The sequence below is a fragment of the Piliocolobus tephrosceles genome, chromosome 7 (genome assembly GCF_002776525.5).
Source record: "Piliocolobus tephrosceles isolate RC106 chromosome 7, ASM277652v3, whole genome shotgun sequence".
Lineage (NCBI taxonomy): Eukaryota > Metazoa > Chordata > Mammalia > Primates > Cercopithecidae > Piliocolobus > Piliocolobus tephrosceles.
The window spans coordinates 127,721,080-127,739,764 of NC_045440.1; positions in this window are offsets into that span (position 1 = coordinate 127,721,080).

The window sequence follows — 18,685 nt, forward strand, 5'->3', positions numbered from 1 at the left end:
TCTCACAGCTCTGGAGGTAGGAAAGTCCAGAGCAGGGTGTCAGCAGGGCTGGCTTCTTCTGAGGCCTCTGATCTTGGCTTTCAGATGGCCATCTTCCTCCTGTGTCCTCACATGGTGTCTTCCCACAGTGCATGTCTGTGCCCACATTTCTTTTCTCATAAGGACACCAATCAGATTGGATTAGGGCCTCATTTTAACTTAGTTACTCACCTTAAGGCTCTATCTCCAAATATAATCACATTCTGAGGTACCGGGAATTAGGGCTTCAATATATGAATCTGGAAAGGACACAATTTTTATCCTGTAACATTTAAATAGGTGGAGGAAGTAGTAATGGAGGGAAATTGTAAAATCCTCTTTTCTGAGGATCTTTAAAAGTAAGCAAAGTCTTATCTGTGAGGAATAACGTAGGTGTGAACCAGGTACAAAATGAAACCCATAAATAAATTCCATCAGTGCTGCTTGTTTAGAACTGATCAAAGGTAATGAAAGAACAGAACTAAAGATAAAAAAAAACACACGATTATCTCAAATCGATGCAGAAAAGGCTTTCAATAAAATTCAATACCCCTTCAAGTTAAAAACTCTCAAACCAGGTATTGAAGGAACATACTTCCAAATAATGAGAGCCACCTGTGACAAACTCACAGCCAACATCATAGCAAATGGGCAAAAGCTGGAAGCATTCCCCTTGAAAACTGGCACAAGACAAAGATGCCCTCTTCCCACCACTCCTATTCAACATAGTATTGGAAGTCCTGGCTAGAGGAATCAGGCAAGAGAAAGAAATAAAGGGCATCCAAATAGGAAGAGAGGAAGTCAAAGTATCCCTGTTTGCACATGACATGATCCTATATCCAGAAAACCCTATAGTCTCAGCCCAAAAGCTCATTAAGCTGAGAAACAACTTCAGAAAGTGTCAGTACACAAAATCAACATACAAAAATCATTGGCATTCCTATACCCCAACAACAGTTAAACCAAGAGCCAAATCAGGAACACAATCCCATTCACAATTGCCACAAAAATAATAAAATACCTAGGAATATAGCTAACAAGGGACGTGAAAGATCTCTTCAAGGAGAACTACAAAACAGTGCTCAAAGAAATCAGAAACGACACAAACAAATGGAAAAACATTCCATGCTCATGGATAGAAAATCAGTATCATGAAAATGGTCATACTACCCAAAGCAATTTATCAATTCTACGCTATTCCTATCAAACTACCAGTGACATTCTTCAGAGAACTAGAAAAAACTACATTAAAATTCATATTGAACCAAAAAAGAGCCTGAATAGCCAAGGCAATCCTAAGCAAAAAGAACAAAGCTGGAGGTATGCTACCTAACTTCAAACTGTGCTACAGGGCTACAGTAAACAAAACAGGAGGGTACTGGTACAAAAACAGACACATAGATCAATGGAACAGAATAGAGAGCCCAGAAATAAGGCTGCATATCTACAATGATCTGTTCTTTGACAAAGTTTTAAAGTGTTAACGGTTATTTGAAAAATAGCAAGGAATGCATGTTCATTATAAAAACATAAGCAAAAATAAAAATGTATATACTGTACAAATTAATCTTTTTTCTTTTAAAACAGGGTCTTGCTCTATCACCCAGGCTAGAGTACAGTGCTGTGAGCATGGCTCACTGTAGCCCCCACCTCCTGGGCTCAAGCAATCCTCCTACCTTAGCCTCCCAAGTAGCTGAGACTACAGGCAAGAATGACCACATCTGGTTAATTTATTTTTATTTTTATTCTTGTAGAGACAGGGGTCTCACTATGTTGCCCTTTATCTCGAACTCCTGGGCTCAAGCAACTCTTCCATTTTGGCTTCCCAAAGTGGTGGGAACATAGAGGTGAGACACCACACACAGCTGCAAATCAATCTTAAAAGATTACACTCCATGTGATTATTTTTAATATTCTTTTAAATTTAATATTTCATTGATATTTAATTTAGAATTCCACTTAATATTAAATATTCTCTATGTGTGATTACATTTACTATTCCATATCAACTTCCATAGAATAACTAGTTTATATTTTTTACCAGGTATATATATGTATATTCATTTTACAAAAATAGCATCATACTCTGCCCTAAGTTTTGTGTCTTTGAGTATGCCTGTCATGTCTAATGTTATGTCATGTTGTTCTTTTCACATTTCTGCTGGTGGCAAGGCATTCGATTTGTGTGGATGTACAGTCTGCCCCCCATATCTGAGGGTTCTGTATCTAAGGAATCAATATCAGAAAATATTTGAAAAAAATAAAACAAAAAATAACAATGCAACAATAAAAATACATATTTTAAAATATAGTATAACAACGATTTACATAGCATTTACATTGAATTATGCATTACAAGTAATCTAGAGATGATTTAAAGTATGGGAGACTGTGTATAGCAGGTTATATGCAAATGTTGTGCCATTTTATATAAAGGATCTGAGCATCCTCAGATTTTCGTTTCTGTTGGGGGTTCCTGGAACCAGTTCCCTCCATGGATACCAAGGGACAGATGACTATACCATAATTTAAATTATCCTATCTTGGTTGGCTTTTATACTGTTTATAGTTTCTAACCAATATAATCACTATTACAAATACTATGATATAAAGACCTTTACATATATTAATTGGCTCACTTGGCAGAATACTTCTGTATTAGTCCGTTTTCACATTGCCATAAAGAGTACTACCTAATACTGGGTAATTTTAAAGGAAAAAGTTTTAATTGACTCACAGTTCCACAGGCTTAACAGGAAGCATGGTAGGGGAAATCTCAGGAAACTTACAATCACAGTGGACGATGAAGCAAAAGTGAGCACGTCTTACGTAGCAGCAGGCAAGAGCGAGCCGGGGAAACTGCCATTTATAAACCATCAGATATCGTGAGAATTCACTCACTATCACGAGAATAGCGTGGGCGAAACCGCCTCTGTGATTCAACCACCTTCCAACAGGTCCCTTCCTGGACACCTGGGGATTATAACTGGGATTACAATTCAAGATGAGATTTGGGTGGGAACACAGAGCCAAACCATATCAACTTCCATGGGCTAAATTCCGAATTACTAAATCCAAGAATTACTACGCCATTACTAAGGTGCAGGGTAAATGCCCCTGATAGTAATAATTTAAGCATACAATTAGAATAAACCTGTATGGCAGACGCACCTGAATGTGTGTTTCAATCTAGGGAATCCAGGAGTGGCCAACCCAGAGATTCATTCCTTGTTTATAAGAAACACCTGAGCCCCTGTCCTGTCCCATTGAACATGGGCTATAAGGAAGGATTGAGGCCCTGAGTTTTGGGGTGGAGGGGTGGTATCTTAAAGTTGCCAGGTGGAGGTCGTTAAGGGGAAGCTGTTAGGCGAAAATGCTACATAAACTACACGCTGTTTGCAGGTGGTTGTGTTTTTCCTGCCCAGCCTGCCACCACTGGACTGGATATAAGGTGGATATCTTGTCCAGCCCAGTGCCACTGGACTCTCCCACTTGTATTAAGCCCCTAACAAAACCCTACGTCTTGTTTGCTGGGTTTCTGGCCTCTTGAACCTGGTGTCTTCCCTATTGAGGTTAATAAAGGTTCGGCACGGCAAACGGTATTATGTAAATACCTTTAAGGATTTTGGCCTGAATTGCAAAATTGCTCTCCCAAAAGGCTGTAGCACTCTTGTCCTACAAGTAGTATACAAGATTCTGTTTCTCCATTCCTCCCCCAAGGCTAGCTATTATTCTTGTAACTTTTGCCAATCTGCTAAAAAAATTTATTCGTTTTTTTGTAAGCCTTTGATTACTAATTAAGGATGGACACGTTGGCTTCTTGTTGAGTCCTTTGTTATCTCAGCACACAGGAAATTTCTTTTCTTTTTAACTCAAACAGAGGATTTGAGGTCCCTGAACACCTGGTATAACAGAAAACAGGTTGGGCCTGGTGGCTCTTGCCTGTAATCCCAGCACTTTGGGAGGCTGAGAGGGGAGGATCACCTGAAGTCAGGAGTTTGAGACAAGCCTGGCCAACACGGCAAAACCCCATCTCTACTAAAAATACAAAAATTAGCCTGGCGTGGCGGCACACACCTGTGATCCCAGCTATTTGGGAGGCTGAGGCACAAGAATCACTTGAACCCTGGAGGCAGATGTTGCAGTGAACTGAGATCGTGCCACTGCACTCCAGCCTGGGCGACAGAGAGAGACTTCATCTAAAGATAAATAAATAAATAATAGACGACGGCTCCCTCTCATTCTCCCCTGTTGATTACAGGACCCAGCAATGTCTGGAAGAGCAAATTCTCCTCCCAGCCTACCTAAGTGACTGCCCATTACTCAAGCTGAGCAGGCGGCCCACCTCTTAATAGTGCCGCCCAATCCCAGCTCCTCTCTGAAATAGCAACTTGTCTGTAATGGGTGATTTTCAACCCTGGCTGCATATCAGAATCACCTGGAATAAACATTTTTATTCTTTAAATTTTTTTTCTTTTAAGCGTACATAATATATTACTCACATTTTTAGATGTGAGTTCAGTTAAAAGTCTCCCTATTATCTGTGGCCCCCATCTGCTCCATTCCTCTCCCTATAAGCTACTGATGTTACTAATTTCTCATAGATCCTTACAGAGATATAAACAGATATTTAAAAACGCTCTTTTGGGGGGGCCCACGCCAGAATTTCTAATCAATTTCTGAGATGAAAAATCTGGACACTTGAATTTTTTAAAAAAGCCCACAGTATTGTTGAATTATAGTCAGGGTTTAGAGCAACTTCTTGAGTATATTTATGCATTCAACCCACATTTATTGAGCATGTGCTTTTATGTGCCAGACACTGTGCTGGGTGCCAGGGTGAACCAAACAAAGTTGCTAGTCTCATGCAGCTTTGATTACAGTGCAGGGAGAAAGCAGAAAAAACAAACTGTAATTATTGAAAATTGAGAAGTTCTCTGATGAAAACTAAAGCAGGATAATGGAAAGTCTTCCAATTTGATGGCAACTTGAATCTCCTTCCTTCCCCTTTAACCTTTCTTACTCTCTCCACTGGAGAGCAGGTAAGAGATAGAAAGAAAAAAAGGCAACATTTTTCAGGAAATTGGATTATTCCCAAAGCCCAAACGGAGAACGAGTTTGAAGCTGGTGCCCAAAGTTCTTCCCATGTGGTATTTATTTCTCTTCATTAGCGCTGATTGTTGAATTCTTCATAACGGCTTAGAAATAACGTTAAGAAATGGCAGTTTGCTCATTCCTCTGAAATAGAATGTCGAATTTCTTCTTTCTCTTCCACAATTCAGTAAAGCCTATGCTAAAGCATTGCAGGGGCTCCTGGAAGCCCACCTGGCATCTAAGAACTTGCAGGGAGCAGAGGGTATCTCTTTCAGAGTCAGCGTAGCACCTAGTGTCGCCCAGAGGGAAAGGCAGCAGGAGGTCCTCTTGCTACTGACACTTGAAAGATTTAATTCTACAAAATACTAGTGTTACCAACATGTGCCTGGCACTGTTGGTACTGTAATAGGTACCATTATTATCCCACTTAAACATGAGGAAGAAGCCAGGTACGGTGGCTCTTACCTGTAATTCTAGCACTTTGGGAGGCAGAGGCAGGTAGATCACTTGAGGTCAGCAGTTCGAGACCAGCTTGGGCAGCATGGTGAAAGCCCCATCTCGACTAAAAATACAAAAATTAGCCGGGTGTGGTAGTGGGGGCCTGTAATCCCAGCTATTCAGGAGGCTGAGGCAGGAGAATCTCTTGAACCTGGGAGGCGGAGATTGCAGTGAGCCGAGATCGCGTCACTGCACTCCAACCTGGGTGACAGATTGAGACTCTGTCTAAAAAAAAAAGAAGGAAACTCAGGGTGTGAGAGATTAAGCAGCTTTTTCAAGTCATCCTGCATTCAGACCTGGGTTTGCTAGGTTTGCTGACATCAGTTTGGTATACCCCTCTTACCCCTCAAAGTTTTGGCTGGAAACTTAAATGAGACAATCTATCCATTACATTCTCCAGAGCAGAAACTGCCTTATTGTTTTTAACTGGCTAGACTCACCTAAATCTGACAGCTACAGACTCACATCCACCATTTTTTTTTTTTTTGGAACCAAACTGATGAGAAGAAAGGAAGCAGAGGAGCATCAAATTATGCGGTGAAGCCTGGAATTAGCCTGCCTGTTGCAAGCTGGAGCCCAGAGTGCCCATCTCGGTACCCATGGGCCACGCTGTGAGAGGTTCCTGAGTCAGCCTCCATTGTCAGTGCTCAGAAACTTGCTCATTTTCTCCTCTATATACACATGAGTCACTGGAGGACTTACTCCTGTTACTATAGCATCAGGCACACAGGAGGTACTAAATGTGGAATGAATGAAGACATGACAGAATGAGCTGCCGCCCCTTCCCAGCTGCCTCTTTCAGGCTGGACCCAATCCATGTGTCTTCAGCCGCTATTCATTTTGCATTTATCCTTGCCAGATGCTCTCCTGGACACTTTGGGTATATTTTCACACTTAATTCTCACACCAGTCACTGGGATAGGCAGTATTAGCCCATTTTACGGATGAGGAAACTGAGGCCTACAGTACTCATGCCACATCTGCACTGTTTGAAAGCAGCTAGGGTAGTTCCAGCAGCCCCGGTTCTGCTCCCTCCTCTTCGTTCCCCATCAGCCCTCCCTAAGGCCTCAGCAGACCTACCACCCAAATCCAATCCCTCCTCTTTAGCTCTGTCCCACTGTTACAGTTGCCGGCTTCTTCAAAGGGTTGTTTTTGTTATGGTTTGTTTTAGAGATGGGATCTTGCTATATGTCTCTGGCTGAACTCAGGTTCCAGCCAATTCTCCCACCTCTTCCTCTTGAGTAGCTGGAACTACAGGCATGCGGCACCATATCTGGCTGGGGTGGTTTCTTTCAGGATCTTAATTCCTAATAACCAATAGATTTTAAACTGGCAGTGTCCCCAGGGCTGCTATTAGGCAATAAGCTTCTGCACTAACTCTGTTTTGCATACTTTACTGTGCAGACAAATCACATGGGGATAATATTGAAATATAGGTTCTGATGCGTTGGACTGGAGCAGGATCCCAGACTCCATTTCCAGTACACTCCCCGGTGAGGAGAAGCTGCCTGTCTGTGGACCACACTTGAGTAGCGACAAGGCACTAATTCTCATTAGGCCCTGGCCCAGAAACAAATGTGTTCTGTTCCTCATTGTTATAAGTTAAATTGTGTCCCTCCAAAAAGGTTATGTTGAAGTCCTAACCTCCAGGACTCAGAATGTGACCTTATTTGGAAATAAAGCATTTGCAATGTAATTAGCTAAATTGAAATAAGGTCATCCTGAAGTAGTGTGGGCCCCTAATTAATTGAATAAGACTGGTGTCCTTCAAAGAAGACCTTGTGTGAAGACAGATGCTGGAAGAACACCACGCAAACGCAGAGGCAGAGATTGGAGTGAAGCTTCAAAAGGAAAAGAACATCAAGGATTGGCAGCTGCCACCAGAAGCTGGGAGAGAGAAATAGAAGCCTCTCCCACAAGGAACCGACCCTACAACACCTTGATGTTGGTCTTCTGGCCTCTAGAACCATGAGCCAGTGCCTTTCTACTGTTTTAAGCCACCCAGTTGGTGGTACTTTGTTACAACAGCCACAGGAAACCAATATACATGTAAGCCCTAAGAAAATAAAATTAGCCAAGAATGAGAAAGTAAAAATCTGCCTGAGGGATTGCAGAGATTCGATCAAAGAATACAAAAGTTTCAGTTACACAGGAGGAATAAGTTTAAGAGATCTATTGTACAATATGGTGACTATAGTTAAGAACAATGTATTTCATACTTGAAAATAGTGAAGAGAGTAGATTTTAAGTGTCCTTGTCACAAATAAATGGTATGGGGTTAGCGCATGTGCTAATTAGTTCAATTTAGCCACTCCACAATGTGTATGTATTTTGAAACATCGTGTTGGACACCATAAATATGTATAATTTGTATTTGTCAATTTTAAAATGAGATTTGTGGGAATAAAAAGATGTTAAAAATTAAATATAAATTTAAAAATTCTGCCTAGCCATTCATCAGACTAAACACGGATTAGGCAGAATAAGGCAATTAAGACAACAGAAAAAGATAAGACAGAGAAGAATGCAGGCACAGATATAGTTAACAGCTGTGTAGATAGGCAACACTCTTTCTCCCCAGGAGCCACAAAATGTCATAGCAAACCCTTCTCTGTGACTGTTACTTTCTTACTCACTGAGACACTTTGTGCTTTAAAATCACAGACTATTAAAAACTTTACCATCTGAAATCATTTCAGTAAGAATGAGATAGCCCACTCTGGCCTGGAGGATCCAAGTCACTTTGACACAAAAAAAGCAGCATCGATTTCCAGCCCCATTACAGAGTTTCAGATAAGGGGTTTCTAGACACAACATTCCATGTCTACCTTCACTTGGTAGTTTCCAAGGAAACAGCACCCTGCCTCCACTTTGTTGTTCAGAACTGATAGTCCCTTTATACACAATCTTGATTTCTTTTGTGCTTATAAAAACTCTGCTTCATTTCAGCTCTCCCTGACCTCCATACTTTCCCCAAATCCTATGATAACTCCGTCTTCCTTTGTTTAGTGAGACTCTCCATGATTCCGTGGTGTGTGATCTCCCTCATTACAATGTGTCAATAAATCTGATTCTGTCAGATTACATGGTCGTCCCTGATGGTCTTAGGCTGGTTGGGCTGGGACACACTAATTGGATTTCCAGGGCTTACTACCTAGTAATGGCATCTTACTGCTGGGAACATCAGAAGGACCAGCTGTCAATGCACCTGGAATTCTACTTCTTCGTTCCTTTCTTCTCATCCCACCTTTTTTCTCCTTTTCACTTCCATCTGGACCTTTATTTTTCTTAGATTCATTTCTAGTCTGAAATCACTGCACCTTCCATCCCTCTATTCCAGGAAAAGTCATGGGGTGACCAAATTTAAGATCTGCCAGTCACTGGCAGCTTACTTACAATTTCTAATCTTCACTTTCAATGTGTGCACAATGGGAATAACAGTACCCAACTCAGCAGGTGGTTGGAAAGATTAAATGAGGTAATTCACAAACAGCACTTAGCATGAGGCCTAGTGCATATCATGCATCCTATAATATTAGCTGTCATTATGTTGTTGTTGACATAGGACAGGCCCACAGGAACTGACTCTTCCCTCTTTTATGCTCTCTTCTACCACCTTCTACCCCCACGGTAAGACATTTGCCCCCCTTCCAGAGAGAAGGCAGGCCCCACCCCTCACCCCTCAGAGAGTCCCCCCACCCCTCAGAGAGTCCCCGCACCCCTCAGGCCTGCCTGAAAATGACCCAGCAGAATTTCTCCAAGTAAGATTCAGGGACTGGTGGCAGTGGCTCACGCCTGTAATCCCAGCACTTTGGGAGGCCGAGGCAGGCAGATTACCTGAGGTCAGGAGCTCGAGACCAGCCTGGTCAACATGGTGAAACCCCATCTCTACTAAAAATACAAAAATTAGCTGGGCATGGTGGCACATGCCTATAGTCTCAGCTACTCAGGAGGCTGAGGAAGGAGAATCACTTGAACCCAGGAGGCGGAGGTTGCAGTGAGCTGAGATCACGCCACTGCACTCCAGGCTGGGCAACAGAGCGAGACTCCATCTCAAAAAAAAAAAAAAGATTCAGCAATCACCTACATTAGCATCAAATGACAGAACTTGTCATAAATGTATATTTCTGGACCATGGGATCAAGTCCTTTAGGTCCAAGATGAAAGTAAATAGTAACGGGTCCTTGGGAACAAGGCTGGAAGGGTCTTTGAGACCAAATTGCCAGGCCAGATGACACTCATCGCCCACTACTGTCCATTCCTTCACTCAAACAATATGGCATGAGCCCATCCTGAGCACAGCATTGTGCATGACTCAGACACACAGGGAGGTCAAGATAAGTGGGCTCTTATCCTCATGTGGTTTATAGTCCAGTGGAGAAGAGAGAGCAATAAGCAGTCGAAATACAGGGTGCTGGGTGCAGAGTACAAGGAGAAGAAACGGGCAGGACTGTGAGAGCCAGATGAGGGGCACTCAATTCACATGGTATGAGGGGTCACAAGGCTTCCTGGAGTAAGTAGCATCTGAGCAGAGCCCTGCACTCTGAGAGTTACGCAGACGGAGGTGGGGAGGGCATTCCAGGCAGAGGGAGCGGTCTATTAGAAAGCTAGGGAGAAAGAACAGGTTTGAGGAATTGCACGTGGCTTTGCATGAGGACCACGGAGTGCTTAGGGATAAGGGAGGTGAGCCTCGCAGCTGCCTAGCAAGCAGCACCAGATGAGGAAAAGGCTTGCAGACCAAGACACATAAAGATCTGGGCTTTAGTCTGTAGAGAAGCTTAAAATGCGGGTGGGGGTGATGTGTAAATCTGATTTACATTTTCAAAAGATCACCCTGGATACTGTAGAAAATGAATGAGAGGGGAGCAAGGATGGGTGCCTTTAGAAGGCTATTGCATGGTAGAGGGGAGAGATGGAGGATTGCACTGCAGTAACAGCAGTGAGGACGTAGAAAAATGCACAATTTTCAGAGCATATGGAAGCTCTGACCAACAGGATTTGATTATTAATGAGAGGTGCAGTGTGTGTGTGTGTGCCTGTGTGTGTGTCTGTGTGTGTGTGTGTGTGTGTGTGTGTGTGGTATTTGGGTGGGGTGGTGCTAGCTGCAAGAGTATGAAGCCTGAGTTTATAAAGGGAGTGTCTGCTGTCACAGGGGTTCTGGGGAAAGGGCTGTAGCTCTGCTCCTGTTTGTGCCATGCCTTGTTCTCACCAACTGCTGTTTCTTTCTACCTGGACAACAGATGCCTGAACGTCCTAGGACCTATCATTTTTTTAGAGATGACAAGGCCATGTTGTACTAATCCATTGTGTGTCTGCTTCCTCTGAATGAACTGTGAATTTCTTGTGGCAGGGACTGGGGCTGGGAGAAGTACTGACATAGCACTCACTAAGTTCAGTCTTCAAACCACTGAATTTATACTCACTTGGTGGTTAGGATTGAACATGCAAATTCTGGTGTCCCAATGCCAGCCTTCTAGAATCAGATTCACTTGAAGTAGGACCCAGGAATCTGCCTGTTAACCAACACCCAGGTGCATCTGAAGCTTAAGAAGTTTAAGATTGTGCTTGTTACACACCGAGAAAGATTCCTTTGGTCTATAAAGGAAGATCCCTTGGACTATAAAGTCAAGAGGATACACAGTAAAGAGGACAAGCTCTGGAGTCAGCCTGAGACCTATTTCAGATCTTCATTGAACCTCAGTGCTCCCATCTCTAGCCTGGGGTACTATCCCCACTCCTCAAGGATAAGTGGGCGCTGTAACCCGTGAAGCACAGGGTGTGTTAGAAGGCACCCACTCAATGAACACCGGTTGAATAAGCTTGCAAAAGAGGGTGACTGCAGCATGCAAGCAGATTCGTTTGCAGTTTCATCTCAGATTTCTTTTGCTGCTTCATAGTCACTAAATATCAGTTTGACTTTAAAGCAGTTACATGCTAATGACAAAAAGCAGTGGAGTGCTTGTTCTCAGAAACCTGTGAATCCACTGGCTCTGTTAAAACAAAATTCTACTGAGCTGACCACAAGCACATTTCCTTGTCCCCAGAAAAAGACTCACCTAAATTAAGTTGCAGTGTAACCTCTTCCAAATGTTGCCCAGACTGAAGAGTGCTTTCGTATTATTCCTTACCCAACTCTCTTTCCATCTGGCCTCTTTGTAAAATTATTCCTCTGTTGTTTCAGAATTAAAATGACATCTTCTTAGAATTCCAGCATGCTACTTCTCAGTGGAAAGTGTGGTATATCAGAGGCAGTGGGCTTGGGAGTCCGTTGGGAGGCCTGGGCTGGAAGGCCAGCTCCAGCAATTACTAGCCGAGCAACCCTGAGCAAGTCACTTAATTCTTCTAAGACTTGATGATAATCTGTGTAAAGCGGGTATGACAATAGTTCCCACATTATAGGGCTATTCTGAGGATTAAGTCATCCTCGCACAGTCCTTAGAATGAAGGTTGGCACGGAGTAAGCACATAGGTTGGCTGTTTTCATATGTATTCAGTGGCAGATATGTGGCTGGCCCCTGAATCTCTTGGCTTTGTAGTCTTATATGCTCTTTAACTCCACTCAGTGAGGCCTGTCTCTCTCTCTCTTAGGTCCAGTTTCCTTGTTCAATTCATAATCAAACCTATCTCAAGAAAAGAGAAGAGTAGAAAATGTTCCCCACTAGAGTGTTATTAAAGTGTCACCCTCAAATAATGAAATTCAGAAAATATGATGAAGTATTGAGTTTATTTCAGCACAAAGCTTGAGGATAGCCACTCAAGAAACATAGACTCCGAAGGAATGGGGTCAGTGCTCCAAAGTGGAGAAGTTAAGGTTTCACTTATAAGGCAGAGACAGAGAAGTGTAGCAGGGTTGCAACATTTTCCATGCAAGGTCAGTACATATAACAGTGATTTGATTGGTTATAGCTTGTTGCATGCCAAGGAACATTTAACATTCCATAAGGAGGGGTAATGGCCTGGAAAGGTCTTAACTCTGGCACCATTCGGTCCTTCCTAATCATTTACAGGAAAAAGCAGAAGTTGCAGCTGCATGCTATATGACTCAGGTCACATGGCCGCACTGTTCTCAAGGCTCAACATAATTTAAAGTTCCACCAGCTTTAGGTTTGAATTATTTAATTTCACAACAGAAAGTAGCTTTTCCTCTGACCTTTTCTGGAAGAGTTCGTGGTTTCCTAAATTCCAGCCCAAAACTTATCTAAATCCTGCCAAACATACCTCCATGAATCAGTCAAATTCCTCAATAGGAAGGAAGCTTTCAAAAATCAAAAATTAGACCCATTGACTGGGCATAATGAATAATAGAAGTAATAGACGGAAGTTATACTACTCATCCTTCCACTCCTAATTTCTGCCCAGGGTTCACAGCAAAGCAGCTCTGTGGCCCAGGCATTTTGCAAAATGGCTGTGGCTAGTGGCAGAAGGCACTTTGTGGCTCCTGATGGACTAGGACTAGGCTGTCCTGAGCATCTGCAATTAAAATCAGAGCACTTGGGTAGAGTCTGAAGTCTGTCTCAACAGGAGGACAGTATGCCAGCTACAGCTGCTCCCTTCTCTGTGGCTCATCTCCTTAGAACAGCGGTTGACTGTAAACCAGTTCAACCATTGTGGAAGACAGTGTGGCGATTCCTCAAGGATCTAGAACCAGAAATACCATTTGACCCAGTCATCCCATTACTGGGTATATACCCAAAGGATTATAAATCATGCTGCTGTAAAGACACATGCACACGTATGTTTATTGCAGCACTATTCACAATAGCAAAGACTTGGAACCAACCCAAATGTCCATCAATGACAGACTGGATTAAGAAAATGTGGCACATATACACCATGGAATACTATGCAGCCATAAAAAAGGATGAGTTCGTGTCCTTTGTAGGGACATGGATGCAACTGGAAACCATCACTCTCAGCAAACTGTCGCAAGAACAGAAAACCAAATACCGCATGTTCTCACTCATAGGTGGGAAATGAACAATGAGAACACTTGGACACAGGAAGGGGAACATCACACACCGGGACTTGCTGTGGGGTGTGGGGAAGGGGGAGGGGGGAGGGGTTGCATTAGGAGATATACCTAATGTAAAAGATGAGTTGATGGGTGCAGCACACCAACATGGCACATGTATACATATGTAACAAACCTGCATTGTGCACATGCACCCTAGAACTTAAAGTATAATAACAATAATAATAATAATAATAATAATAAAAGAACAGCGGTCCTCAAACTTTGCTATATGTTGGAATCCCCATGTTGAAAGATGGGGAGTTTTTGAAAAATCGAAATGCCCAGGCCAATTACTTAAGAATTTCTGACCGGGGAGGAGAGGGCGGGGTGGGGATATGTAGGACTCAAGCATCAGTAATAGTGTTTCAAACTTTAATATGCATATGAATTGCTTTGTTAAAAATTGTTTCAACATTGAATACAGATTCAGATTCAATAGGTCTGGGGTGAGCAAAGCAATTCTGCATTTCCAACAAGCTCCCAGGTGGGTCTTCACTGCTGGTCTAAGGAGCAGAATTTGGGTAGCGAAGTCTTACATAGTTCCTCCTCCCATCCCCTCCTGTACATCAAAATAAGTGCCTGACCCTCACTGGTCCATTGCCCAAGGTTGTAACATCAGAGATGAAGGCCTTTTCATTTCCAGGACCCAGTCTGAGGAAAGTGAGCTAATTATTATGGATTTATCTGCATTATCTTGTTTAAGGAGAAGACACTTAGAAAAATGGGAACTGAAATTTGTTCTTGCCATCAGATCTTGCTGAGCAATAAAACACCATTATCCTTATACTTGTCATTATAGAACTTTCCGTGTTGAGCTTCTCCTTTCCTCCAGCTCCCAGCTCCTGTAATAATATTCTTTAAGGACTTACCCACATGGAGCAAAGCCAAATGGTGCGATGGTTCAGGACAGGTCACTTAAGGCCAAATGGTGTGTGCTTAAATTCTGGCCCTACCACTTAGTGGCTGTGTGAACATGGACCATTTATTTAATCTCTCTGTGCCTGAGCTTTCCCATCTGTCAATTGGAAGTTATAGTAAGTAAATGAATATATCTACAAATAAAGGCTAAATGTTATCACCAGAACTTCAGGTGAATTAACTCTCTTAGTTCTTAAAATAATTTTACCAGGTTAACTTATTATCCCCATTTTGTAGATGGGTTGAGGATTTTGGCTGAGGTCACACAGCCAAGATTTGAAACCAGGTAGCCTGGCTCCAATACTCATCCCCTTAACTACCAAGATGGACTGTCTCTCACACGTAGCAGCTAGAACTGTGACGGTGGTCTGCTAACTCTCAGCAAGGGGTTCCAGGACTGGGTCATACTTCAACTGTCTGCCATAATCAGCCACAATCCCTCAATCCCACAGTCCCCCTGCAGTCTTGCAGAAGGTCCTAATACCTACCAGCCAGTGTGCAAAGAACATGCTCCACCTATACCATGAACTGACAACTGGACCATCTCAGGCAAGGTCTTTTGCATCAGTTCAATTCAATGAATCATCCACATGACTGTTCACTTTCAGAGCACATTCTAAACTCTGCCCTGAGTCAGCCTCCTGTGCTCAGTTTTGGAGGTGCTCAGATGAATTCAAACAAGCCCTTGTTTTAGGGAGCTCAGAGAGGCCTTGGGGAGGAGACAGATGTATGAGAGATGCTTATGGTAACTCTCAGAAAGTGTTTAAAAGGGGAAATGAGTCCAGGTGCGGTGGCTAACACCTATAATCCCAGCACTTTGGGAGACCGAGGTGGGCGGATCACCTGAGGTCAGGAGTTTGAGACCAGCCTGGCCAACATGGCGAAACCCTGTCTCTACTAAAAATACAAAATAATAATAATAATAATGATGAGCTGGGCGTGGTGGTGTATGCCCGTAGTCCCAGCTACTCGGTAGGCTGAGGCAGGAGAATTGCTTGAACCAGGAGACAGAGGTTGCAGTGAGCTTAAATGGCACCACTGCACTCCAGCCTGGGTGACAGAGTGAGACTCCATCTCAAAAAAAAGTAAAAAAATAAAAAATAAATAAAAAGCGATGATGAGCAAAGAGAGAAAAGCTCTGGCTGGTAGCATCAGGGAATGCTTCTAAGAGGTAACATATGAACTCAAGAATTATCAGGCAAATTAATGAATTAATCAGTTCACTGATAACACTGTGCTTGGTGCTAAAGATACAAGGGTATACTGGATAATTTCTGTTTCCTCCTCCAGATCTGTTGGCTACTTCTCCCGCCTGCTCTGTATCCCCAGGAAGCTGACCCAGATGGACTACATTAGCAGGCTGCTTTGCCCTCTGACTTTGGGTTGTGTATGGCCAGGGAGAGGCATCAAGAGGAGACTAGCAGGTGGAAGAAGAATGAGGTTGGGTATTTATTCCCTAGAGCATGGCCTGACAGGGTTGCCTACAGTTGATTGCATTGCTCCACCCAAGGTCTTGGCTCCTGTTGGGTGCCCGTCTCTACAGCTCTTCCTTTGAGTTACAGATTCCTTCACTTGTCCTTTCAGACCTATAGGGAGGCTTCCTGCAGAGATTAAAAATTCCCCAGATGGAGTAAGAAAAAAAGCCATTACTTATTTATTCCATCAATGCATATTTATTGAACATTCAGATATCAGACCCATTTGAATGACAATCCTGAGCTTGGAAGTTTTAATAATGGTGGGAAAAGGGGGAAGGAATAAGTCAGAAACAGAGGGGTCATCAAGAAGGACAGGTGAGGGTTAAGAGCTGCATGGACATCTGTTTCTTCACCTTTAACCCCTCTCCCTTCTTTCCTGTTTGAGTACATTCCATGTGGATCAGGTGGAACCAAGCACCCTTCACCCTATTGCTACCCTATCCCCACCCTATCCCCAAAGAGGTAGACAAATGATCCAGGCTCATCTAATCAGAATACAGCATTCTCCAGGCTACAGAGATGAGTTTACAGAGGACTGTGACCCATGCAAGGCCAATCAGAGTCCTTCAACAAGATCTGATAAAGGGATACTGGGAGAGAGGGAAAGCCAGTGTTTAACACCACCAGGTACCAGGTACTATTTTCAAACGCATTATTGGCTATTTCTTCACAATGTCTTTTCAAAATGGAAGTTTACTATCCTCATTTTACAAACGAGAAGACTAAGACTCAGGAAGGTTAAACATCTTGCCCAAAAACACCGAGCTAGAAAATGGCAGAGCCAGGATTCCACAGTCCAAACATTGCCTCCACTCCGTTGTTCAGAATACAATCATCGCCACCAAAGATATACTATTCAGTAATTTGGCAATTACTTTCCTTAAATTCAAATCAAACCAATACCCAGTCCAAGTCTGGGAACCGGGAATGCTCACAGAGAAGAGAGGTCTGAAGTGGAGGCGAGTCAAGGCCTTTAAAAATCCAGGTATCAAGGGGAAGACAGGTGGGGAAGCAACATGTCCTCAGATCTAGGGACTGTTGGATGACACAGAAAGCTGGTTGGTAGGTCACTGGCCAAAGAGTCAGGAGCCTCAAGCCCCATTTTGTGCACTCTGTTCAAATTCCTAGGACATCTTTCCCCAGAGCAGGGATGGAGGAAACAGGGAAGAGAACCAAAGACCATGAAGAATTTCAAGAAAGGTTGTCCTGATGCTCCCATCAGGCTGCTGATGTCAGCCTAAAACATCTTGGTGTGCCAGGAAGTAAGGAAGTCCTGGAAGATGACGGAAATTTGTCAAAAGAACATAGAAGACAGCTTGAAGGGGCTACTACAGGCCAGTTCTGGGACAATTTGAGCATCACAGTAAACAGCAATAGTAGTGAATTATTAAACCGTACAGTAAAATAAGAACCTGGCCTGGTGCCGTGGCTCATGCCTGTAATCCACCGAAGTGGGCAGATCACGAGGTAAGGAGATCAAGACCATCCTGGCCAACGTGGTGAAACCTCGTCTCTACTAAAATACAAAAATTATAATCCCAGCACTTTGGGAGGCCGAGGCAGGCGGATCCCGAGGTCAGGAGATCGAGACCACCCTGGCTAACACAGTGAAACCCCGTGGCTACTAAAAATACAAAAAATTAGCCAGGCGTGGTGGCGGGCGCCTGTAGTCCCAGCTACTCGGGAGGCTAGGGCAGGAGAATGGAGTGAACCCGGGAGGCGGAACTTGCAGTAAGCTGAGATCACGCCACTGCACTCCAGCCTGGGCAACAGAGCGAGACTCCATCCCCCCCGCAAAAAAAACAAAACAAAACAAAAATACAAAAATTAGCCAGGCATGGCGACACACGCCTGTAGTCCCAGCTACTCTGGAGGCTGAGGCAGAAGAATTTCTTGAACTCGGGAGGCAGAGGCTGCAGTGAGCTAAGATCACACCACTGTACTCCACCCCCGGCAACAGAGCGAGACTCCGTCTTAAAAAAAAAAAAAAAAAAAAAACCATGGAGTCCATACTGATACATGGATAATATGGAAGAAGGAAACTCTCTTTCTTAAATTAGAACACCCACTAATAAATGTAGAAGGAATGATAGAAATAGAAAACCATCACTGGGCAACTGTCATAATAATAATTGATTCAAGCATCCATTGATATGGATGTTAAAACTAGTGGGTGAAAAATTTAATGATTAAGAAGGCATTTATATAGCCTCAAAGGCTCTCTGTCAAAAGATAATAATTAATTATAAAGGGGAAAATAATAACTTTATAGTGGAGAAAGTAACATCACCTTAACCAAAGTTAACATCATCAGTAATGGGAGAGATGAACATTGTGTGCCTCCTGAAATCATTCACTAAAACGAGCACAATGTACTTTTATAATATCCCTGCCAAAAATCCATAACCTGAGTCTAATCAGCTGAGAAACCCAAGTCACACTAAGGGACATTATGCTAAATGACTCGTACTCTTCAAAAATGTCAATGTCATTAATGACAAAGGAAGAACTAGAACTATTCAAGATGAAAGGAGGTCAAAGAGACATGAAACTGAATATAACACATCATCCAGGACTTACTCTTTCTATAAAGCGGAGTATTGGGACAATTGGTGAAAAGATAGATAGATAGATAGATAGATAGATAGATAGATAGATAGATAGA